The 23,122-nt window shown below is 40.8% G+C and overlaps 1 long non-coding RNA gene across 1 annotated transcript in view; it reads left to right on the forward strand.

Annotated features, from left to right (window-relative positions):
- The first annotated feature begins 656 nt into the window (after positions 1-656).
- LOC144462471 (uncharacterized) overlaps positions 657-23,122 on the forward strand; it is a 185,346-nt gene continuing 162,880 nt past the window's right edge. The window contains exons 1-2 of the long non-coding RNA XR_013490764.1: positions 657-804; positions 5,100-5,254. This is a non-coding gene — a long non-coding RNA (uncharacterized LOC144462471). The remainder of the gene's footprint in view (positions 805-5,099; positions 5,255-23,122) is intronic.

Here is a 23,122-nt window from a genome sequence, read left to right on the forward strand (position 1 = left end):
AGGGTTGTGAAAAGTTTGTGTCAGCTACGCTGCTGTGGTGAAGTGCTTTGAGGTTATGAAATATTAAACCTTTAAATGTAATATACAAGAGAACCTATTCTCTGTTAGCCTTTAACAGTTGGTACTTCTTAATTAATCCACTGCAATAAAATGTCCTCCCTTGCAGCACAAGTAAGAATACAGTACAATCTCTCCTTGTTTTTTGATGTTACATATCTGCTTGGGAGGATGAGGTACACCAGATCCATCTCCAGTTTCAAACCTAATATTTTTCTACTTCACATTGGACCAAAGAAAATTGGAGGAGGAAGAATTTAATTCAGGGGTGTCCAAACTATTTTTCAGTGAGGAACAGATTAGATAATGTGAAATTACCTGGGGGCCAGCTGCATTTTGCATCACATGGTTATTAAAAAATGCTCTTACAAATGACAGAAATAGTAGTGAGAAAATATATGACTTCCCACCACTCCTAAAAGCAGCTGCCCTCGCTCTTGACTGTAGAATTTTTGCTGTGGCCATGTTTCCCACCTAACAAGCAGTATCTGGCAGGTCGCCTAAAGGCCACTCGCACTCTGTTTGTACACACCGGCTCCCGTAGCAGTTCTTCTTCTCTGCACCTGTGGCGCCTCCAGTCCTCTCCTCACCATGGATGCGTTAAGAGACCTCTGTAGGTGTTGCTGTCTAGTGTGTGACAAAGACTGGATGACGAGAGACTTCTTGTTGAGGTGGAGAAATATATCCCGAGCTAAACGACCCACAGTGACGTCATTATAACGACAATGGCCAAAACGTTATTACCAGGTGAGTCACAGCTCTGGAGATTTGGCTCTACAGGTGAGGAAAGTTTAATTAGGGGCTCTCCACACATGATTTTAAGCTAGCGCAGAGGTGGAGGAGGTACAGATATATATCAGTAAAAGTAGTATTAACTTTGTGTGGTCGTCCGTTAACGAACAGCGGTGTGTTTCACCTTAACTCTCCCTCTGTTTGTTAACCTTCTGTCTATGAAAACACATTAGTTCCGCCTGTGTAGCTCGGGTGCATGTATGCAAACTGTATGATAGTCCTGCCAACTTAAGGTGAATAAAAAAAGCAATACTGCTTTATAATCCAATATTGTGTAATTTTAAAAGGCAAGCCAGGGCCGGTTAAAAAAGGTCTGTGGGCCACAATTGCCCCCCAGGCCTGACTTTGGACATGACTAACTTAAAGCCATGAAACAATTAAGTACTTGGCTAAATTAAATGTCTAGTGTGTAGGGTTTTGTGAGTGACGCTGAGATTGAAAAGTGGCCGATGGTATCCCACTAGTGATTCAGCAACATAACCTGATCCCTGGATTGGTATGCGCGAGTGTTCTTCTGGCACGTACCATTTCCAAATGGCAGATGCAGCTTGAAAGTCATAAGCCATTTTTTGGATGCATATGCAAAAATAAAAACATACAAGCTAGTTTTACAACAAGTACTGCTGTAAATTATGTTTTTGTTTCTGTCTTTATTGACAGAGTGGTGCAACATAGCACCGTAAATAAAGGAATGTATCATGTCATCTTGTCTGTTCTGTTGTTAGGATATGTTTTATGGTTTTAAATGACAGTAAACGAGTTTCGTGCATGTCTATTGTTGCCTTAAGTGCTATATCTTAGGCAACTGGACTTGCTCGAGTTCAAGCAACTCAAGCGAGTCCAGTTGCATACGATACATTCTCGGAACCCATCGGCTGTTTTCGGTGTCTGACTTCCGGCAGACACCGAAAACAGCCTCTGGGGGCAGACCCCCGATTTTTTGGCATTTCGGTTTGAGGAGGCGAATTTCCGTTTCTGACTTCCGTTTATATATAAGTAAATATGCTGAACCATTGTGTTGGATTCAGAGTTTGCAGTGACGCCAATTATGTTCCGCCTCGTTAGTTCACTGCACAGACCGTTTAACCTGGCAACAACTGCAGCCGGCTCAAACGTGATTGATCAATATCACGCGGACTACAAACAGCCTACAACCGGAAACCAGGGCTCTTCCGCTCTTCCTCCGGAGGCAAGATCTCCGGGGTTTGCCTACAGACTCTACATTCACTGAATGTAGAGTCTGTATAGAGACTACATACGATATAGCACTTAAGATTACTATGACCTGGATGATTGAGAATCTTCACCGACACGTCCGATTGTTGCCGATGTGCCGTCTCTGCAGACTCATGCCAATGCTGGCATTTAAAGTGAAACTAGATCAGGTGTAATAACACACTCATTGTCTTTTCAGATCATCTGAAGATAGATCAGAGTGAGAAAAACCTGACATTCACTCAGTTGATATTTATGCTGGTAGAAAGTGCCTTAGGCCACGATAATAGCAACCACTTAGTCATTCAAAGTATTTATGGTGAGTGATTAATATGTCAAGAGTATCCATGGTGTGGATTTTCCTTTTAAGTCAAGTATGATTGCACTCTCCTAATCCATTGAACATGCCACAGGTAATACCAGTAGCCCATTATTTAGTTTGCTGTATAGTTCTGTTACGATTAATCAGACTGGCTATGGTGGCAGGGCTAAGTCAGCTAAGGATAGCTCTAATATTAGCATTGGGCACATTGCGTAGACTTTTGGCTAGGTATGCACAGATCCGATATCTGGATCGAATATCGGCCCCGATATCATCAAAATAGATGGATCGGGTATCGAAAAATGCAACCTATACCTGAGGTGATCCTTTCCCTTTAAATCTATTGCGATGCGAGCTATGTCATACATCATGGAGCGAAGGAGAGAATCTGCTGTGTGGAGGTATTTCACACTATTTCAACTGCTGTTGCACAATTGTTTATTTTTGTTAAAAATAAATAGTTCATCATTGCATTCATCTTGTTTCATCTTGTTTCATTTTAGGAAAGAACTGTGTTGTCATCAATGCCTGATGCCTCTAGTCTTTTCTGTTCTACATGTAAAGGTATATAGCTTTTTAGGTCAACCGTGGTATCGGATTGGTATCGGGTATTGGCTGATACTCAAAGCCACAGCATCAGGATCGGTATCGATACTGAAAAAGCTGGATTGGTGCATCTCTACTTTCGGCCCATCGACAACGATCAGACATATACAAAACTCATTTACTGTCATCTAAAACCAAAGAGAAGAGTTTTTATTTTTGCATATGCATTAGTCCAAAAAATGGCTTATCACTTTCAAGCTGTATTTGCTGTTAGGAAATGGCATGTACCGGTAGAACACTCACAGCATGCCACTCCAGGGATTGGCTTATGCCGTTGAACCACCAGTGGCATACCATTAGCCACTTTTGATCTTGGCACTGCTTAGCATTGACAAGCGGCATACTATTCCAGGGCAGGGCTCAACAGTGCGTTTCACTTGCATTTGCGACTAAAAATAGGTGTGTGCGAACTGTAAAAAATATTTAGGGGCACATGTGCGCATAAAAAAAATCAGCTGAAACAGCCTATATTTTTGTCAATAAAAAAATATGATAATCTAACCGCAAATGTTGGAGCAACTCCAGCCGCCTTCCCTCTTCCCTCTTCCCCGTGTGACACGGTTATGGGCGGTTTTCCAAGCCACTGTCGACACAATGAATATCATGCGCAACGCCAAGGGTAGCGGTGCCGCTTTGTCAGGCATTGCTGCTCTCTCCATAGACAAACAATGGGACAGCCAGCGCAAAGCAGTTTTACAGCTGATCATGTGTAGAGGCCTTTAGGGACCGTTCGCCAGGGTACCGCTGCTGGGCAGAGTGGAAATAAAGCCCTTTTCACACAGAGCGTGCAAACAAAAAAAAAAAAAAAAAAAAAAAAAAAAATTAATTTCACCGCAATGCGCTGTGACGACACCTCGGCGCCGTGCATCCAATAGCAGAAAAGAGCCTGAAGTAGACCCGGAAGCGGTCACCGTGGAGCTGTAGCTTAAAGCCTCTTTCACACAGAGCACGATTTTCGCGGCGCCCACCGCGGGGTAGGGCGCAGAGCAAGCGGAGAGCAAGGTGCACAAGACAGGATTTCGGGGAGTACAGGCTCGTTCAGGAGCTACAGCTCCATGGTGACCGCTTCCGAGTCTACTTCAGGCTCTTCTCTGCTATTGGACGCGCCGAGGTGTCGTCACAGCGCGTTGCGGTGAAATTAAAAAGTTTTCAATTCGAGCGCAGGCTGGCGGCGCGCAGATGCCACAGCATGCACCCTCTCGTGCGCTGCTCAGCTTGGCGGCAGAACAGTGCGCTCTTGCGCCGCGGTAGCACATACACAATTAATGGGTTTGTTGGCGGAGGTCTGCGCTTTGCGCGCTCTGTGTGAAAAGGGCTTAAGTCCTGCAGAGTTTCAGAGGACCTGGAGAATGTTTTAGGATAGTAATAACATTTTATAAGATAATCATATTGCAAAGATAATATATATATAAGATAATAACATTAAAGACAAAATTAAATTGCAATACTTTTTCAAAACTTGATGATTTTACCTTTCTGTACATTTTGTATACAAATTCATTAAATAATTTTGCTTGTAAATGTCTATTTGCATCACGTTTATTATGGAAAACACATTACTTGATCAATTTACATTTTGCCCCTAAAGTTCTTTGTGTGCTCCTTACTTTTTCAATTTAGGAGCACATGTGCTCCTTGGGAAAAAAGTTAGCGTCAGGCCCTGCAGGGATCAGCTTATTTTGCTGAATTAGTAGTGGCATACCATTGACGGGCAGCATACCAATCCAGGGATTGGCTTATGCTGCTAAACCACCAGTGGCATACCATCAACCACTTTTCGATCTTGACGCTGAGGTTGCAAATTGCGTCCAACTGAATCTTTCCTGGTGTGCCATCCATGTATGATGGTGGCCAATGTGAGAACGCAAATGGCTATTGTAGAAACAACATTGCGAAAAGGCTCCTTATTTTCAGGTGATTATTCTTACACACTGGACCTTTAACAGCTAAGTGAAGCTAAAAAAGCAGGGAAAGGAACTGACACCATCACGCCCGCAACAACTCAGGCAAGCTCGGCTTCAGCTCAACCATAGCAGTGTCAGAAGTGTTACTCTGTTTATTCTAATTTGCATTTTTTTTTCTTTTTTTTTTTTTTTTTTTTTTACAGTAAACAGGATAGAAAGGCGTCTCCAGCCATCACTGACCCACACTTGTTTGAACAATCTGACTTTACTGGATTACGATGAAATCATCTCCATGGTCAAGACACCCCGTCTGCGCTTGTGATGTAATCTGCAGCGTCTCCCCCACAAGCCACCCATGGTAAGACAAAACGTTACTTTTATGCCCGCCGTGGCTGCTGAATGACTCTTGAGATTGCTGTAGGTTATAATTTGTTGGCATTACATTTGAAGTGGCTAAATTAATCTGCTTGAATGAGGACACGTGAGATTGTAAAATGCTCTGTGGTGTTTGTTTAGGTCCGGTTGGTTTTCCTTTGGCCTTGTTGTTGAGATGTGTACGTCTCATGTAGCTGTCTTTTATACTCTGAGACCTCAAGTGAATGTTACTATGTCAAGCCTCTGCTCAAGATCTGGTGTTAACATTGATAAATAAAAGAGATACTCAAGTTTTTTTATGTATTTTGGTATAACCTTAGCAGGAAAACAAAGTCACAGGCCTGCACAAATGTCTTTTTCTACCTAGGTCACTGTTGTGTGCAAGGATTTTGCCATAAAGCAGGTCCAATCTTATGGCCTGTGGTTTGGTGCATATTCACAAACACATTTTCATTTTAATGAGTAAAAAACATGTTTACACAGACAAAACCTGGTGTTTTTGTGGGCCCCTGGAGTTATTGGACTTAATGGCAGCTGGATATTTTAGTCATCCAGACTCTGTGTCTGCTCTTAAACACCTGAAATATAAAAAAAACAAAAACAGACAAAAATATGACAGCTGTTTTGGGACATCTGTGACAAACTGAAACCAACAAAAAGAAAAAAAAAAAAAAAAAACTGGGTCACTTTTTGCTGAGCAGACTAAAATAGATTTTGAGCAGGGTGCCGTTTATGACAGCTGATTTGTGTTAACAGGCTCGTGGACAAAATGCATCATCTCAATAGAGGCCTTTTAGATGATGACTGGAATGTCTGTCCGTCTCCACGATGGCACAGGCAGCAGCTATTGTGTGTCAGACAGTTGTTGCTATATATGTTAATGTCGAAGACATATAGGAACAACAGAGGTAATTGTGTGTTGTAATAATTGAACCTGTTTACAAGTCATAGCGAAACTAATGTCATGCTTCTCTGTTGTTTAACCTGCTTAACCACTGCTGTTCATTAGGAATTTCCGTTTGAATAATTTCCAATAATCACACCCTCACAATGGAGGAGAAACAGCCACACAAACACGGCGTGCTTGGCTTCTGCCAGGAATGTGGACTACAATTAGTCAGTAAATTAAATGTGTGTTGCATCAGGTGAGGATGGACAGACTGAGTGTTGTCATAGATGGAATAATGGTTGCTGGCTACACCTCTGTTATCAAAATAAAATACATCAGGTTTCTCATTAGATTGAATGAGAGGTTACAGAAGGTTAAGACTAAGGAAGTTAAGTCTTGAAAAGATGGGATTTAAAAAATGTTTCAGGATTAAACTGAGACAAATATCTCCCTCGTTTATTTAAACCTGCACCGGCTTGCATATGGGTAGCATGTATGCACTCAGCGTGAGCAGCAGTGTGGTGTCTGCTGCTGACAGGTGTCAGACATATTTTTGTCATGACAAAGTGAACCGAGACAACACGCACTGTACAAGAAGCTCTTTAACCTTTAGTTTCTCAGGAATTGACCAACTTTTGCAAGTGTCTTCCAGTACATGACACAAACAAGTCTTATGATTGGCTGTGTGATTAGTTTTTGGTTTTTCAGATGTTGACTATTCAGCACGATTGTGGGCAGCTGAGCAGTTCCTGATTTCACTCTTTGTATGAACGGTGTCGGGCGATGCTGCACTCTGAGCGACTCATAGCTGCACAAATTAAAACAGTAAATTTGACGTTATGTTTTTAAGTTTTAAGGGGTCACTTGAGCAGATAGTCAGGCATAATTCAAAGCATGGGCAGGTTATGAGACACAGATATACAAAAGACCCCACCACCTCTCCTACATAGGAGCAAGACACACAGACTTTGAGTGGTTGTCTTGCCGGTTTCTATGAGGCCATTTTGTGTCTCCATGCAGTTCCTTTGCATTGCTCTAGTCTTCTTGTTGTCACTTTTAGTCTCTTTGTGGTTAGCATGTGTTAACTTGAGTTGCATTTTGAAGGCGAAGGTGAAGGCTAGGGGGGCCCTGACACTTTGGGCCCCTGGTTCTGTGCCCAGTAGGCCCACTCAGTACTTTACCCACAATTCAAAGCCTGAATTACATGTAATCAGGTCAATAAAATATGAATATGAACCCCCCCTGTAGGTGAAAGGTAGAAGTGACAACCTAGTTTTGACAACAGTTTTTAAACTCCCTATTTTATTTAGTTTTTACGTGTGGTAGAAGCAATAAACATTAAATAAAAGTAGTCATATCACAATTAAAAAAATACTTTATTACATGTAAAATGTCTGCATTCAAAAGTGTACAAAAAGTAGACTAATTATTTACTTTATTAAATTTAATTTTGCTCTCATTACGCAGCAGAATGGCCTCTGTCGGGGTTATTAATTTATTGGATTATTATTACTGATGCTTTTCTGCATAAAAATCAATTTAATGTCAGAGCTGGTCAAGATGGAGCTCATTTTAACTGCACTACATGTTTGTATATGCTGTGCAAGTTATTATTTTTAATTTGAAAAGTACCTGTAGCTGTCAGATAAAAGTAGTGGGTTAAAAAGTATACTATGTTCCTCTGAAGTGTAGTAAAGTGGTTGTATGATGCAGCATGAAATTAAAGTACTACTGTAAGTGTGTGTGAAAGCACTGAAATGATGTAAATGATTATTGATGATCACATGACTTCCCAGCTCATCAGCAGCCTGTTGACTTGATCTTACAACTGTCTGATATATCTGCAGCTCATGGACTGTTTGGTGATTCGGCGTATTGAAGGCAGCTGTAACGCAGTGTGGTGGTGTGTGTCATGTCAGTAGCCTTAATTCTCCGTTTATCTGTGCAAATGTGAGCAGACCTGTGTGGAATGTGTGTTCGTCTCGGGGTTCACAGCCTGTAGCGATGGAGGTTGCGTGTGGGTGGAGGTGTGTTGGTCTGGAAGTCCCCTGGGTGCGCGCGCATGTGTGTATGTGCGTGCTTGTGTGTGTGTTTGTGTGTTTTGGTGTGAGAAAAAAAAAAAAAACAGGGCACTGCGAATGATTACAGACGTTATGGCTTATGCCTTTTATGTTCTGTTTGCAGAAGAATAAACAGATCACAGTTTTACGTAGTGAAAAAAAAAAGAAGTGACTTTGTAGGGGACAGTTAGAGCTCGCTTTTAATAACAACCAAGGCCATCATCAAACATGTCTGACTCGGCGGTTTTTCTTTGTAGGGCTTGACTTTATGACATCAGTGCATTTGGAACGTTCTTTTGGTCAGAAAAAAATGCTCTAGGAAGAAAGTCCCACTCTTCATCGCTAAATTTAGCAGCATAGTTTGGAGAAAAGTGGTCAATAGTGATGTGGGCATCACTGTAATCTGTCAGAGCTTTATGATGTTTCTCACAGAACCTCCTCTGTTGGATGAATGAATTAAACTCTTACTCTGATGTAGTAGTTGAGTTTTTCTTTCTTTTTTTTTAAAATGTATTATCATTCACACTTCACTCTTCCGAGCCGTGCTTTGCATACTAACACTGCTGCGCAATCCAAACTACTGTCCTCGACAGCCGAGAAGGGGAATACCTACGCCCTGATTCCCGGCGAATGAAATCACCTCCTGCTGACTGTTCATTTGAAATCCCCCTTTTATTATTCATTTTAAATGGGTTTTATTGTCTGCCCTTTGGTTTACTAAACGATGACTGTACTAATGAATTTAACACTTGGCACTTCACAGTTTTACACAGATAAAATCATTATTCTAATTACGTACACTGACATTAAATCTAACAAGTTTAAAACGCAGCAGCAACAGGACACTTTCAACTCTCTGTACATGCAGGTTTTTTTTCGAGTTCTGTTGACTCTTTCTCTGTCATTTCCACATCAAAGACTGGGCTTGTGCATACAGAAAAGACCTTTCTGTAAGGCACATTTAGTAGTTAATGTCAAGCAGCAAAGTATAAGTTGAAATGTTCTATTTCAGCCTCTTCAGAGCAGCCTCGTGTAAACAAATTCAGCAGATGCATGTGAAGTATGCCAATAATTGTCCTTGTGCTTGGGTTTAGCCCCCACCCAGCGGTATCAGCTTTATATAAACCATGACAGACTCACTTCTATTGATAGCCTTCCATCGCTGGTAAGCAATTCTACACAATATGTGGTATTTCACAATGCTGTGATGAGTAGAGGCTAGGCTCTACTCACACACCGGCCTTTCACATTGTTCTATTTTTTATTACATCTGCCTATTTGTGTCGCAACTCACTCTGATGCTTCCCGGGAAATGAAAACGATTAATACAAACTTATTTTTAGACCCGCGCTGTATCCGTGATCTGCGAGGCCAAGGTTAAATTGCACAACATTTCAGTGAAGTTTTTTGTTAAGGGTTCAATTTGACTCACGTCCCGATAAGACCTTCGTACTAGTCTGGCCTTTCCTCCACTGTTTGCAGACGGCGTATTACATCAAAGGCACATCATCATCACAAACGGTGACTTGGGTTAAACACACACAATTCAGTATACTGTGTTGCTGATAAAGCCTTTATTATTATTCTGGTATTTTTGCTTTGAAGTCCTCCTGTCAGAACACTTTCCATGAGTCGAGGGATAACAGCCAGACAGAGAGAGGGCTTTGTTTTTTACTTGAGGTTACTTTTTAATACCCACATAATTGAACCATTCATTCAGTCACAACATGGAGTTAGTCTTAAATTCTTCCCTCTTTACTCATGTTGCCTGTTTGCCAAAATACATAAAACTATGGTGAACAGGAATTTAATCGTTTATTGAATATTTTCCTCAACAATTTATATTTGTAAAGCTGTGCCGCAATACTTAATCATCCAATAGTCATCGTAGGATGAAATCAATTCATCTAAGAGGAAGTGGCCTATAGACTCACAATGTTTGCTTCCAGTAACTTCTGGGTAAAAAAGAAACAACCCTCGTCACATGCATAAAATGACAAAGTGCTGAGCTAATGCTGTTTCAGTTTGTTTTTAGCCACCTAAATAAAAGTCCACCAAAAAAAATTTATATCAGTTATATCAAGTGTATGCTATAGAAAGAATATTTTTTTACCTCTTTACCTTGCCATCAGACAGCCCTTTCCGACAGGGTACTGAAGCCGTTATCGCTAAGCTGCCAGACTCCATTGACAAAAATGTTAATTTTAGAACATGGATGTTGCTAGTGGTGTGACTCACCCAGGGATCTACGATACGATATTATCAAAATACTTACGATACGATATTATTGTGATTTTAAATATGTTGCGATATGCTGAGTATTACAATAAATTATATTCTGATATATATTTTTTTCCAACTGTAAATTATGTCCCCAAAGGAAAACTGTGTCAACTGTTTTGTCTAATAAGATAAAATTTTCAGTCTGGTCATCTCACTGTAGCCATTTTTTTCACGGTGGTAAAATGTATCTTGTAGATTGGAAAATCAATTGAGTATATTATTCTAGTAGGCTACCTAAAGTTTAATTTTTATTTGTAATATTGATGATTTATTTAATAAAAAATACTATACTTGGCACTGTGTGACGATACAATACCACACAAAAATATGGCGATACGATCGATTTTTTTCCCCTCACCCCTAGTAGTTGGTGGTCCACTGCTATCTCAATAAGTTTTTGTGCAAGGTTAAGTGGTGAGTATATTCCAAATATAGCGTACACTTTTTACCTTTCATGCCAGTAGATTTAGTTTATCAAAGATGCTAGCAAAGCAACACAGTACATAAAATCAGCACAGCAGAGACTTTAGACAGGTCAGACCAGAGTGTTTAACTACATATCTTTAAACGGTACAGTTACGCCTGAAATTGACAACAGAAATAAACAAGTTTTCAGAATTCACATATGTACGCGCTTTAAAAAATTGGCAGTTGTCTACCAGGAACTGTGCTGTGTGGTACAGAACATGTAGACCAGTGAAAACTTTGTCTCACTAAGGCCCTCAGGAAAGCCACCCAGCCTTGCTCTCAATATTTCCCCAGTGGCCACTAGGGGTGCGTGTGAAACGTCTGCCCCGGCACCAGAAATATTAGTCCGCTAAACCAATTAGTGTTTTATACATGTACAAGGCCACTTAACTGTCATGCAGCTACTCCCCACTAGTGGGTGCTACCGAGCCGTCAGACAGCAGTCCCCTTCCCCGCTGTAATGCTCGAGTAGACTGGAGTTTTAAATCAGCATGGTGGGAAATTGGAGAGATGTCCTCTTGCAAAACCAGCTTGGTTAGAAAAAGGAAGTCTAGAAAATGAATTCAGCAGCAATTAATCTTTTTTGAGATGTTATATTATTTGTGAACTTCAAGTGAGTTGTTGTCAGATAATGTGCAGGGTTTACATTCATACTGCACGACACAAATGTCTCATTTCAGCTGAAATTTAATTATAATTTAGATGTTGTTTTATTAAGTTCAAAGTGAATTGCTGTCATTTCTGTCAAATAATCTGCAAGGTTCAATGTGCCCTACATTTGAGAGGCAGTGTATTTATTTTAGATGTTATTTTAGTGGTTAACTTTTGACTGAGTTGCCGTTATGTTCACATTCATACTGCACGGTGCAAAGTGTCTCGTACTTCAGTGGCATTTAAAATCCGACATAGGTGTTGAAGACTGTGATTAAAGGCTTCAAAGGGCTCTTAATGCACACAGTATTTTTTTGGGGACAATGTTTAGAATACTTAACAATAAATTGTGCTAAATTTTGACTGTTTCGTGAATCTTTACCTGTTTTAGACTAGTCGACTAGTCTTAATTAAAATTTTTGTTTAGTCGCCAGGAGCATCCCTAGTGGCCACTTACGGTATTGCAGCCAAAAAAGCATTTTCCCCACAGACCACGATAGGGTGACCAGATGTCCCGAAAAATTCGGGACAGTCCAGAAATCCAAGCAGTTGTCCCGAATCCTGCCCTAATTGTCCCAATTAAAATATTTGTGATGTCATCACACTATAAAGTCTATAGCTGAGCTGAAAGTCACGGGCAGAGCCAGCGGGAAAAACACTGCTGTGCATATTCAGTGTGCCGCATACCGCAGAAGTAAACCCAGAAACTATAAACTTTTTTGGTGTACGTACCAGGTGAGCAACTTTTATAGGACTGAATAGGCGCCATCTTGGAATCTATTTAAGAGATCTATGGTCTTACTTTGAGTTCATTTTCCATAACCCCTTATCCTGTTAGGGGAGACATAGGGCATAGAGACAAACAAATATTCACGCCCACATTTATATCTATGGGCAATTTAGAGTCACCAGCTTTCGAGTCACCTGGACTGTGGGAAAGAGCCAGAGTACCCGGAGAAAACCCACGCTAACAGTAGAACATACAGACTCCACACAGAGGGGCTCCTCCACCCCCGGGTTTGAACCAGGAACCCTCTTGCTGTGAGGCAACAATGCTGAGCACTGTTCCACTGTGCCACCCACTTTTTGACCTTGCCATGGCTTTTTAGAACTCAACCAGTGTCCGTTTGAATATTTATTGCTTGGCAGAAGTGAGACATTTCTGCTCAATACTGGATCAGAGGAGGCTCATACTAAACACAGTTTTATGCAAAAGGCAATTTACAAGCAGAAGCGATCTCCTTACATTTAATAGTCACACCACAGCGTGGATTAGATTGAAAGGCCCCCCGGCAAATCAATCTCTAACCAGACTGGTCTCATTCTGTGAGAATACTCCTAAATATAAATCTGGTTATCTACCCGCAGTGTGCTATTTTGTTTTTGTGACGCATTACATTTTAATTTAGGCTGTTTAAATCTAAATAGGAGATTCATCCCACACTTTAGATTTTTGTCACAAGACAATTTAGAGGGGTGCTCGCATACTTTACAGCAAATTAGCTTGAAAATGCAGTGTGCCGAGTGTAAATGACAGTGACACATTTAATATCCACCGGGGGTTAGTGCAATTATTGGTATATTTTAATATAAGTTTTTCCTGCTTCATATTGAGGTGTTCATTTAGGCACCAAATGTCAAGCACGACAGAAAGGTTATCTGTCCTGTCGGTAAACGCTGAATCATACTCTCATAGTAACTGAAGTGGTTTCACTTTGCTGTAAACATCTTCAGTTTGACATGCTCTCACTAATTTGGTGTAAGACGATGGCGTGACATATTACTTCCTAATGTCACAGGATGGTTGGCTGGAAATGTGTTTTCACTTCTAACGAAAAATAGGCCTGTTATTATCATCGTGTTGATGAAAGCTGCTTTTAGTGGTGTCTTTTGAAATGGCTTCTGGTCTTGTTCTGTTAGATATTAAAAAAAAATGTATTGACAGCTTCATGCGCATATTAATTCACAGTTTTGACAGCCATATGTGTGTTTGCTTGTCAAACACATGGTAAGCACAGCAAATCCCAGAGTTTCAGATTTTGTCTGGTGACCAGGACACCGTGGAGAGTGGCTGCTGCTGAATGTGTGCGCCACCCTTGGTCCCATTTCATCACACACACACACACACACACACACACACACACAAGACGCTGTTTGTGAGTGTGTCAGAGGCATATAAGGCTACAGATTTTCAAGGGGTTGGCTACAGATGGAGAGCAGAGCGTGGAGGGAGGGAGGTAGCTGAGAGCTCTCGGGCTTCTCTTCCGCTGCCGTTCTCTTGTTGTGCCAGTCACATGCACAGGGAGCAGCCACCGCCCACATGCTGTCTCGAGCCATTGGGCCACCTCGATGCTCACGCTGAAATAGATAGACACATGGAAAGAATGAGACAGCAAAAGGGGAAAGAATTAACTGTCAAAATGCAAACACATTTTTTTTTTTACAGCTTCTGTAACAAGGAGTCTATTGTGCACAGACAAGAAGTGTCTGCCTGGGGTCAGAGGTCGGGCATGTGCTAATATTGAGCAGATTTTAGTTCCTGCATTCTGTCCGGAGATATTAAAACGTCCTGTATAGTCAGTTTATGGCTGTTTGTTTTTCCAGGATGTGGGCAGGATGAAAACACTCTCTTGCAGCCCGGGTAATAAAGGCCGAATTTGAGTACTTCCAAAGTTGGATAATGATTAACAAGGAGGTGACATCATTCCTCCTTATTATGACAGTGATTACAGGCAGCACCTGAAGATATGCTTTCACAAACGAAACCAGTGGTTTTATGACATGTTTACAACCTAATGGGAGCACTTTGTTTTTTGAGTCTTTGTCATGTTTTGTCAGTATAAATGCCTCCAGCGATTTTTATTTTTCAAAAAGGGAAAACTGCACTTTGTTTGTGTTTTATTTGCGCTAATACAACAAAACTTTTTGCAGCCGGGGTGTCTACAGTAGTTGTGGCAGAGTTATCAAGTTGTGGCATTGCTTTAGGTCAGTCAGGGCATACAGACCTTTAATACAATTAAGTTGTTAAGCAAGGCAGTATCAGGGACAGGGGTGTAAAAAAAGTGATTAGTGACTCAACATGTCCGCATTAGTTTCACTTTGTCACCATGAGATCTTGATATGACCTTTTTGTGTGTCTTCTAGCTGAGTGGTTCCCAACGTTTTTCTGTAAGGGACCCCTTTTTTATTATTACTGAGTCAACTGACGACCCCTGACTTCAATCTGTAATAATGTAAGTACAGAACAACTGATACATTGTACAATTAACCAAAATGGTCAACGCAATAACTGTAGGAAGTTTGTTTAAAACAAGCCATTTGGATGAATTTGACCATTTGGAACTTTTTATGATTCTCTATATCATGTTTTTTTTTTAACAGTCATATGGGTAACTTAAGTATTTTTCAACCTAGACCCTGTTTTTCCATGTTTGTGTCTAAAGCCGTTTCCACTGAGCAGTACGGTACGGTTCAGTTCAGTTCGATACGCTTTTCTTGCGTTTCCACTGTGAAAAGTTGTGGATGGTACCAATGGAACCGTTTCGTACCGTCCCCATTTTTGGTCACCCCTCTGTTGGGGTACCTAGCACACAGATCTGGTACTAAAAGGTGGAGCTGTGAACACTGCAGTCTGTTGATTGGTCAATAGAGGACGGTCACTCTGCTCAGGGTTGAGCTGTGGCTGGTTTTGAGGCTCATGTAACCACTGTTCATACCATGGAGAGTTTTATTAGTAGACTGTAACTATAAAAATATAAGGATGTTTTGCTGACTTGCAGAGCAGCTGGAGTCTGAGAAAATTTTTTTTTTAATTCACCGGGCAGACTTTTAGGGTGGAACGTTAACTTGTAATGTTACTCAATGTATGAGCTGACGATGTGAATCAATCAACACACCCTAAATATTCCATATGACAACTCTGACAACAACTTTCAGTTTTTATATGACATACACTTTCAGTAATGAGTGGATCTTCAAGCGTTTATATATATTTATGTTGGCCAGGTTATGTGAATGCCATATATTCTAATCCTCACTCGGAGAAAAAAAAAAAAGTGTTGCGGAGTGTCGGGCTATGGCAGCACTAAACCTCTGAGCTTGCCTTAGAAGGACTAGATATACAAACCTGCTATTTTTAACTATCCCATGGAGAGAGACTCTCACTGCAGCCTGTTTTATTTTGTTCTGAAAATGTCGACTTCCTCTGTGTCACAGGTGATGAGGAAATTCAGTGAGTGCTGGACAGAGAAGTGAGTGACAACATTTAAGGGTACTGTTTGCAATGGAAACACTAGGGTCTAGGTACCATCATGTCTGAGGGGTTACTTTTGGTTCCAAAGGCATCATACCAGAAGTATTTGGTGGTAACGGGGCTTAAGTGGCTGATGGGAACAACAAAATTTAAAACTGGTCCAGTATTGTGTGAGAGGGTTGGGCTGCAGTTGGCAGCAGCGAAACAGGCTGCAATGTAATCACTTGAGGCGATTGCACACCCTCTCTGTATGTCCACTTAAAGTACTTGTTTTTGCCATGGACAGGCTCAGATTATTATTCTAAGTCTATGACAACACTATCCTTACAGAGATAGACCTTTGTGTTGAAAAGTAAGATAATTTTTACTTGACTGAAAACAGCCCCAAAATTGCCATCGCCAAACACGCCAGACTCCATTTAAATAAACAGTAATTTTAGTGTGTCTAGAACCGGCATATTTTCACATCTAACTGGGTGAATTAAGAGTTAATGTCAGCCGAACCAGACTCAGTGATTGTTGGAACACAACATATGGAACATATTTTGTTTTTCAGACTTTGAATGAAGTGTGTTTTACAATGATAAAATTAGTGATTATTTAAATGGAGTCTGGTAGGTATGGCAATGGTGATTTCCAGGCTGTTTCTTGTTAAACCAAAAAGATCTTACCCTCTAACAAAAAGGTCTGTCTCTGTAGGAATCCTTTCCATAATGTTGTCAGACTCTTAAATTAACAATCTGAGCCTGTCAGTGGCAAAAATAAGCACTTTCAGTGGCTGTAAATGACTATGCACAATTGCCCTAACTGGTTACACTGCAGCGTGTTTCACTGCTGCCTGCTGCAGCCCTCTCACTTAATACTGTACCAGTTTCAAAAACTGTTGTTGCCATTAGTCACTTGGACACAAAAATATGAGAACATGGGGTCCAGGTTGAAAAATACCAGTTACCCTTTAATAGGCTTCTTTTTTGATGGATTCAGTGTTTTCTTCTCCCTGACTCCTGGACATTGTCCTTATATCTGTTACGTTGTTTTACCACTTAGTTTTCTAATGGAAGATGAGGCTGTTTAGTAGAGAGTGAAGGCTCCATGAATAGAGCTTGTGTTGAAGACTTTACCATGCCCTTCTTCTTTTAGTTTATATCTTGAATGATAAACTAAACTATAAAAATACGAATTTTATTTAGTTTTCTATACAGAAATGAATGAACTTCTGGTATGTTCATACACCTCTTAAAATCAAGAAAGGCTTTTTGACACCCGTATGAAGCTTTGGTGACCCCTACTAAGGGTCAGGACCCCCAGGTTAGAAACCAGTGAGTTCACTTTTTACGCTGACTGTTTTTTTTTAAACCTATATTCAACACATTAAAGTTGAAAACAAGCTTTTTCTAGTCAATGCAAGCAGTAATCCACATTAAACACCTTTTGATGTATTTTGCAGTAGTAGGAATAAGTGTGTTTTTTTTCTCTACAGTCTCGTGTCTTTTCATTTTTTCATTACACGGTTACATCAGATCAACTCTTCCCCTCAATAAGTTCCGGCCAAAGCTAGTCATGTCCGCTCTCAGAGGTGTGTGGGTGGCCAAAATGCCTTCATGCTCAGCTGAGAACCAGCCTGACTGAAATGTCTGTCATTAATATCACAGGAAGAAGATTCATAGACAGCTGCGAGTACATGATTGGGGAGGAGTACCTATATGCTTCAGAATTCTGCAGTACTTGTATTTTCTGACGGCTTTCACTCTCCCATGTCTTATTAGAGCTATAATAGAACACTCAGTTGGGCTTAGTATTTACACAACACAACATGGAGAGATAATATGTAGCTCTGATAAAAGGTGAGCTTCAGCAGAAGTGCTTGCTCTGTGCTGAGGGTGTGGTCATCATCTCTGCCCAATTGTTGTTTTTCCTGCCATCAGAAGTGGGTCTTGGACTGATGGATTGTGAAGCCGGTTTGAAGTTTCCATTTTCTCCATTCTGTGAATCACGTCCACATAAAATCGCCTGCCTCCGAGAAATCCATTTCTGCTTACACTGCTGCATGCTGACTTCCTGTGTTTTTGCCATTGGTGGAGGAGGCGCGGGGGCGTTTACTGAATGTATTTGAGACGGTTACTCAGAGGAGATACAGTGTGGTCTGATCCTGACGGGCCTGTCAACCTAAAAACATGATTGGACGCAGAGGAAGTGAGGACGAGACATTTATAAAGAGGCTGACAAAACCATAAATTATTCTTTTCCCCATTCACTCAAATAATACTCAGAACATTTGAATATAATTAAACAATATCTAAGACACATTGTTCGAGAGCCACAAGCCAAGTTTAGGCTGAAAGCTCAGGTAGAGAGAATTTTAGAGTTAACATCTTACATCACACCTGAAATCTGTTTGTATTTAAAGTTAATAATAACACTATATATATATTGCTGCTCTTTTTTTTTTTGGCCTGCAAGAGGAACAGAAAGAGAAACCTACCAGTCTAATCGGAATATCATCACATGATAAAACAGTGCTGAGTCCAGTGATTGCCTGTAAAGATAAAATGGCTTTTGTGACGGTGACAGCTCATATCTGTCATGACTGACCTTTGCTTTTGGTAAGAGTTGATAAGATGCCCTCACCAAACTGTCGTTAAATGGCAATCATCTTTATTGTTATTATTTTATCCTCATCTTTACTTATTCTTTACCTTAGCTTACCTTTTGTAAAATGCACTGTTCTCCTGTTGGGGGGTTTCTATTCATCATGTCACCACCAGGGGGCAGAATTGATTCTAAATTAAACTCAGGCCAGTTGATTGATTTGTAGTGAACTGTTGGCTTCTTTTTACACCTGTGCACAGTTCTATAGTAAATGTAAGTATGGTTTTGGGTTGATTATAATGTGTTAAATAGAAGGAAAGGGCATTTTCATCGTAAAAATGTCTGCAGCTGAATATTTTTCTGAGACAAGTAAGATTAACATATTGCATTTGGAGCATAAGGTTAACCACACAGTGCAATACAATCTCCAAAGTTATTTTTCTTTAATTGAACATGATTATCTGACTGTAAGCCACTGAGATACTTTTCACATTTGTATCTCTCTCTCCCTTCACTCATTTGGTCCCAGTGAATAAAGCAGTTATTTCCTATCAACATGAACAATTGCCAGTGACCGGCGAACAAAAGCAATGTAAGATTATTGGGACCAAATGTTAGATGTTGAAGTCAGCAGAGAGGAGATAGAGGCTGCCGTTGTGCGGTTTGAGCTGCTCTCAGACAGATAATGTGTGTAGTCACCCCCCCCCCCCCCCCCCGCCTCCTCTCCCTCTGCCTCCCACATCAACACCATCCCTCCGGGCAATATGAGACGTCTGGGAGAGCAGAGGGGTGAAACTGGAGAGATGGCGCAGTCACTGGCCCATGTAATAGAACGATAGAGGAGTGTGGCTGCGTGGTCGTGCGCACAAACACGCACATGCACACTCATATTTGTAAGTTACATGTGAATATGCTGAGCGGTTTGATTTGGGGAGTGTTTAGATGGCGGAGGAACCAGCAGTCCAGCATTAATTTGGGCAGTAATTGTATTCTTTCTTTTAGGTCTCACAGCACTTTGTACGTTTTGCTACACATTATTAAATTTTAGGGTTAATTTAGTTCTAATAAAATCACTTTTCTGAATATAAAGTGCTTCAAAACAAATGCAGATCAAACAAAAATGATAAAAGCAATGCTTAAAACAATGTGGACACACCAGTGGGACTGCAACTAATGACTTCTTATTGTTGGTCACTTCATATATTTGTTTTTAAGTACCAATTTAATAGAGGAAAAAAGCAAAAACTGCACATCATTTCCCAAAACCCAAGGTGACATCTTTAAATTAGTTGTTTTGCCAAGCAACAGTCCAAAACCCCAAATCTATTCAATGTATAACTATATAACAGAGAGAAAAGGCGCCGGTCCTCACGTTTACGAAGCTGGAAACAGGAAATGTTTATTTTTGGTCAACAAATGGCTTGAACAATGTATCAATTATAGTTATTTGAAACACCTAGATAGTGCAGCTTGGACACATCATCAGTGATGAGCCCAGGGTCATAGGGTGTTTCAGGTCTTAGATCACCAGACACCCTCACCTTGGCGACTCAGCCAGGGATGATCAGTCATCATTGTTGACTTGGAAAAAGTAACACTATAGGAATTAGAACAAGTTAAAGGTCCACTGTGTTGGATTTAGTGGAATCTAGCAAATTAAAACCAAATGTAACTTCTCATGTGCAAAGTGTGTAGAAGAACTAGCCAACCAGAAAACATGAATTGCCATATCTAGAGCCAGCATTTGGTTTGTCCATTCTGGGCTACTGTAGAAACAACACTGTGGACTCCATCGAAGAGGACCAAGCCCCCAGAAACAAACCTCTGGGTCTGTCACATAATGCCATTGGGCCCAAAAATACTTTCCCATAGACTTCCATTGTGAGAGAGATGTCTTTTAGTCAGTGGATACATTGTTTTTGAGCGTCATGACCTCTGCAAAATGACTTCACTTTAAGAATTTGTTCCATTTGGTGCAATAACATTTTGAAAGTCTAGTAGAGCAATTTTATCATCATTCAAGTTAGCCGGGGGCTAAACTGGAAGTTAGCCAACTGTCTGCTGTAAGTCTGGTGCTTGCTCTATGGGCCCCACAATACGGAAGATCTGGGTAATTTCATACTGCGGACATTGAACTTTTTTGGCTTCATGCACCACTGAGCAACTTTCATAAGAATGAATAAGGGCCCACCTTCAACACTGTATCCAGTTCTCTATATCCATGAAGAGGACTTACTCTGTATGTGGATATAAACAGCTCATTTTAAGGTAATGTAAACATAATGATACGTATTTTCAGGTGATTATAAACTAATAAAAACATCGTTACAAATACTATATCCTCCTGAGACCCTGAGTCCTCATATGGGGACATCACATTTTGGGTTTACTTGACCCTTATACTTCATTCTACTTAACTTGGAACTATTGTCCTCATTCGTGAACGCTTTTTATGCCATCTAGCGGTAGTAAATGCACAACACACTAATCCACATAAAAACACAATGGCAGCCATCTCTGCCAAGTCAGTCTGCAGCCGATCCTGACACAAACGTGGACAAGGTCAAAAACCTGATCAGATGTAATGGTTGAAACTTGTTGATTTATGATTAATAATGTTTGTAGTTTGATATGGCAACACATTTGACATATTTTAGCAACAGTAACAAGCTAAGACGCTGTTAATTAGGATGTACTCATTTGACTTGTCTTGTTTGAGGACACTAGGACTTTGTGGTCGTCTCATGTGAGGACAGGGGAACTTTACTGTTGTCCCATTTGAGGATATTGGGACTTTATTATTGTCTCGTTTGCGGACATTGAAATAAGCTTTAAAATCAGCACATTATACCAAAAGTTAATACTTTATTTAGATTACACTTTTACATTTTGTCTGAACAACAGTGTATTCAGTTCTCTTACAACATCTGTCTGGAAGAGTATCAGGTGTAGAAGTGAATTTAAAAAGTGTACTAAATTAGTTTTTTCCACCCTCTCAGCATGAAAATCACGGCACTTGTGATGCATGAAAACATATGCCTCTATGGTCCACACTAACATGATTTCTGTGTACACACTAAAAATAACTTCAGCACATCATTACCTTTACGGAAATAATAACCTCTATGAACACACATCTGTAGTTTTTGCAGCCAGACTGCTTAAAGCTGCACAAACATGTATTACGTTGGACTCGTAAATGCAGGGCGAGAATATTTCCCTGCCCCCAGGATGGTAATTTCTCTGTGTTTACAAGTTGCCCGGCAGCTTTAGCAGCTTCCTGTCATGTGATCTGACTGTCTCCAAGAGGTCTGGACCAAACACCTGTCGTCAGGAAGTGGGGAGGGGAGGCCTGGATCTCTCATTAGGGACTGCAGCATTACCATAGCAAACATGTAAACACAAACGTGAGCGCAGGCAGACGGACACACACGACAAACACGCCGTCTACCTGTCTGTGTCTGCTGTCTTTATGTGTCTCTGTCCGCCTCATAAACTGTTGTGATAATAAGTCTGTGTCAATTTCCATTAGCTTCTTCAAACATTTTACTTTGAGGTAATTTATTAATCAGTCTTTCAGTTTTAAAATGATTTAAATCAGATGGCTAACAGTGTAACATTCACATGACGGTGATAAACAAATGCCACATTGACTGGCTGTGCATGTGGAAGCAACACTGCACACATTTTGAGAGGCAAACAATCACACGAGAAATTCCACTTGCAGACGGTGAAGAACATGTCATACATCATTGTTAACTTCTAATCTGATCCCTATTCATTCCTCAACTGTCCACCTGAGGATGAGGCTTTACTGTCTGCCACTAGATGGCACTGTGCAGACAGCGATTTCCCCCTCTCAGAGCACACTGACCTTATTCCCTATCTATCTAATTACACATTAGACCTGTAATATGCCATTCCACATCCATGGGTCTCAGATGAATGGTTTCCCCCTCCCTTCCTCTTCTCATCTCTCACTCCTCCCATCCTTCCCTTTTTTCTCCCCCCATCTTCACACTGTTCCGGCCAGCTTCCCTCAATTACTGTCACGGGCAGGCCACAACATCGGGGAGGCTCTGCGTGTGGATTGGAGGGTGGGGTGGGAGAGGAGGGAAGAAGGGAAGGAGGAGGAGGAGATGTGTGTATGGATGTGATGAGAGGAGGAGACAGTTTGTGACATACCAGCGCACGGTATATGTTTACAGGTGTGTTTGTATGTGTGTGGGCATGCGTGGCTGTTTTCCGTGCCTGTGCATTTGTGTGTTTGTGTGATATGCCCATGGGGCAATTGCTTGCCACACACCATGGCTGTTGTAGCAACGGCATTGAGACAACAACAGTTTGACATTTGTGAAGGATAAACATTTTCCACTTAGAATGAAGCTATTACCCTTCACTAGTTGTGGTGAAAATAATAAAAAAAAGGAAAGCTGAGGAATATAATGACACCAGCTGCAACGACTGTGGGCATTAGACTGTATGTTCAGCCATATTCCCTGTGCTGCGTTCAGTGTCAAAATCAGCCGGACCACTATTTGTTTAAGGTGTTTTTTGCTCTGCAGCACACAGATGGATACTTAAAGTTTAACATATGGTTCGAACATTACGCATAGTGCAAAGTTTTGCAGCTCATTATGATTTTTGTCATCGTTATTT

The sequence above is a fragment of the Epinephelus lanceolatus genome, chromosome 3 (genome assembly GCF_041903045.1).
Source record: "Epinephelus lanceolatus isolate andai-2023 chromosome 3, ASM4190304v1, whole genome shotgun sequence".
Lineage (NCBI taxonomy): Eukaryota > Metazoa > Chordata > Actinopteri > Perciformes > Serranidae > Epinephelus > Epinephelus lanceolatus.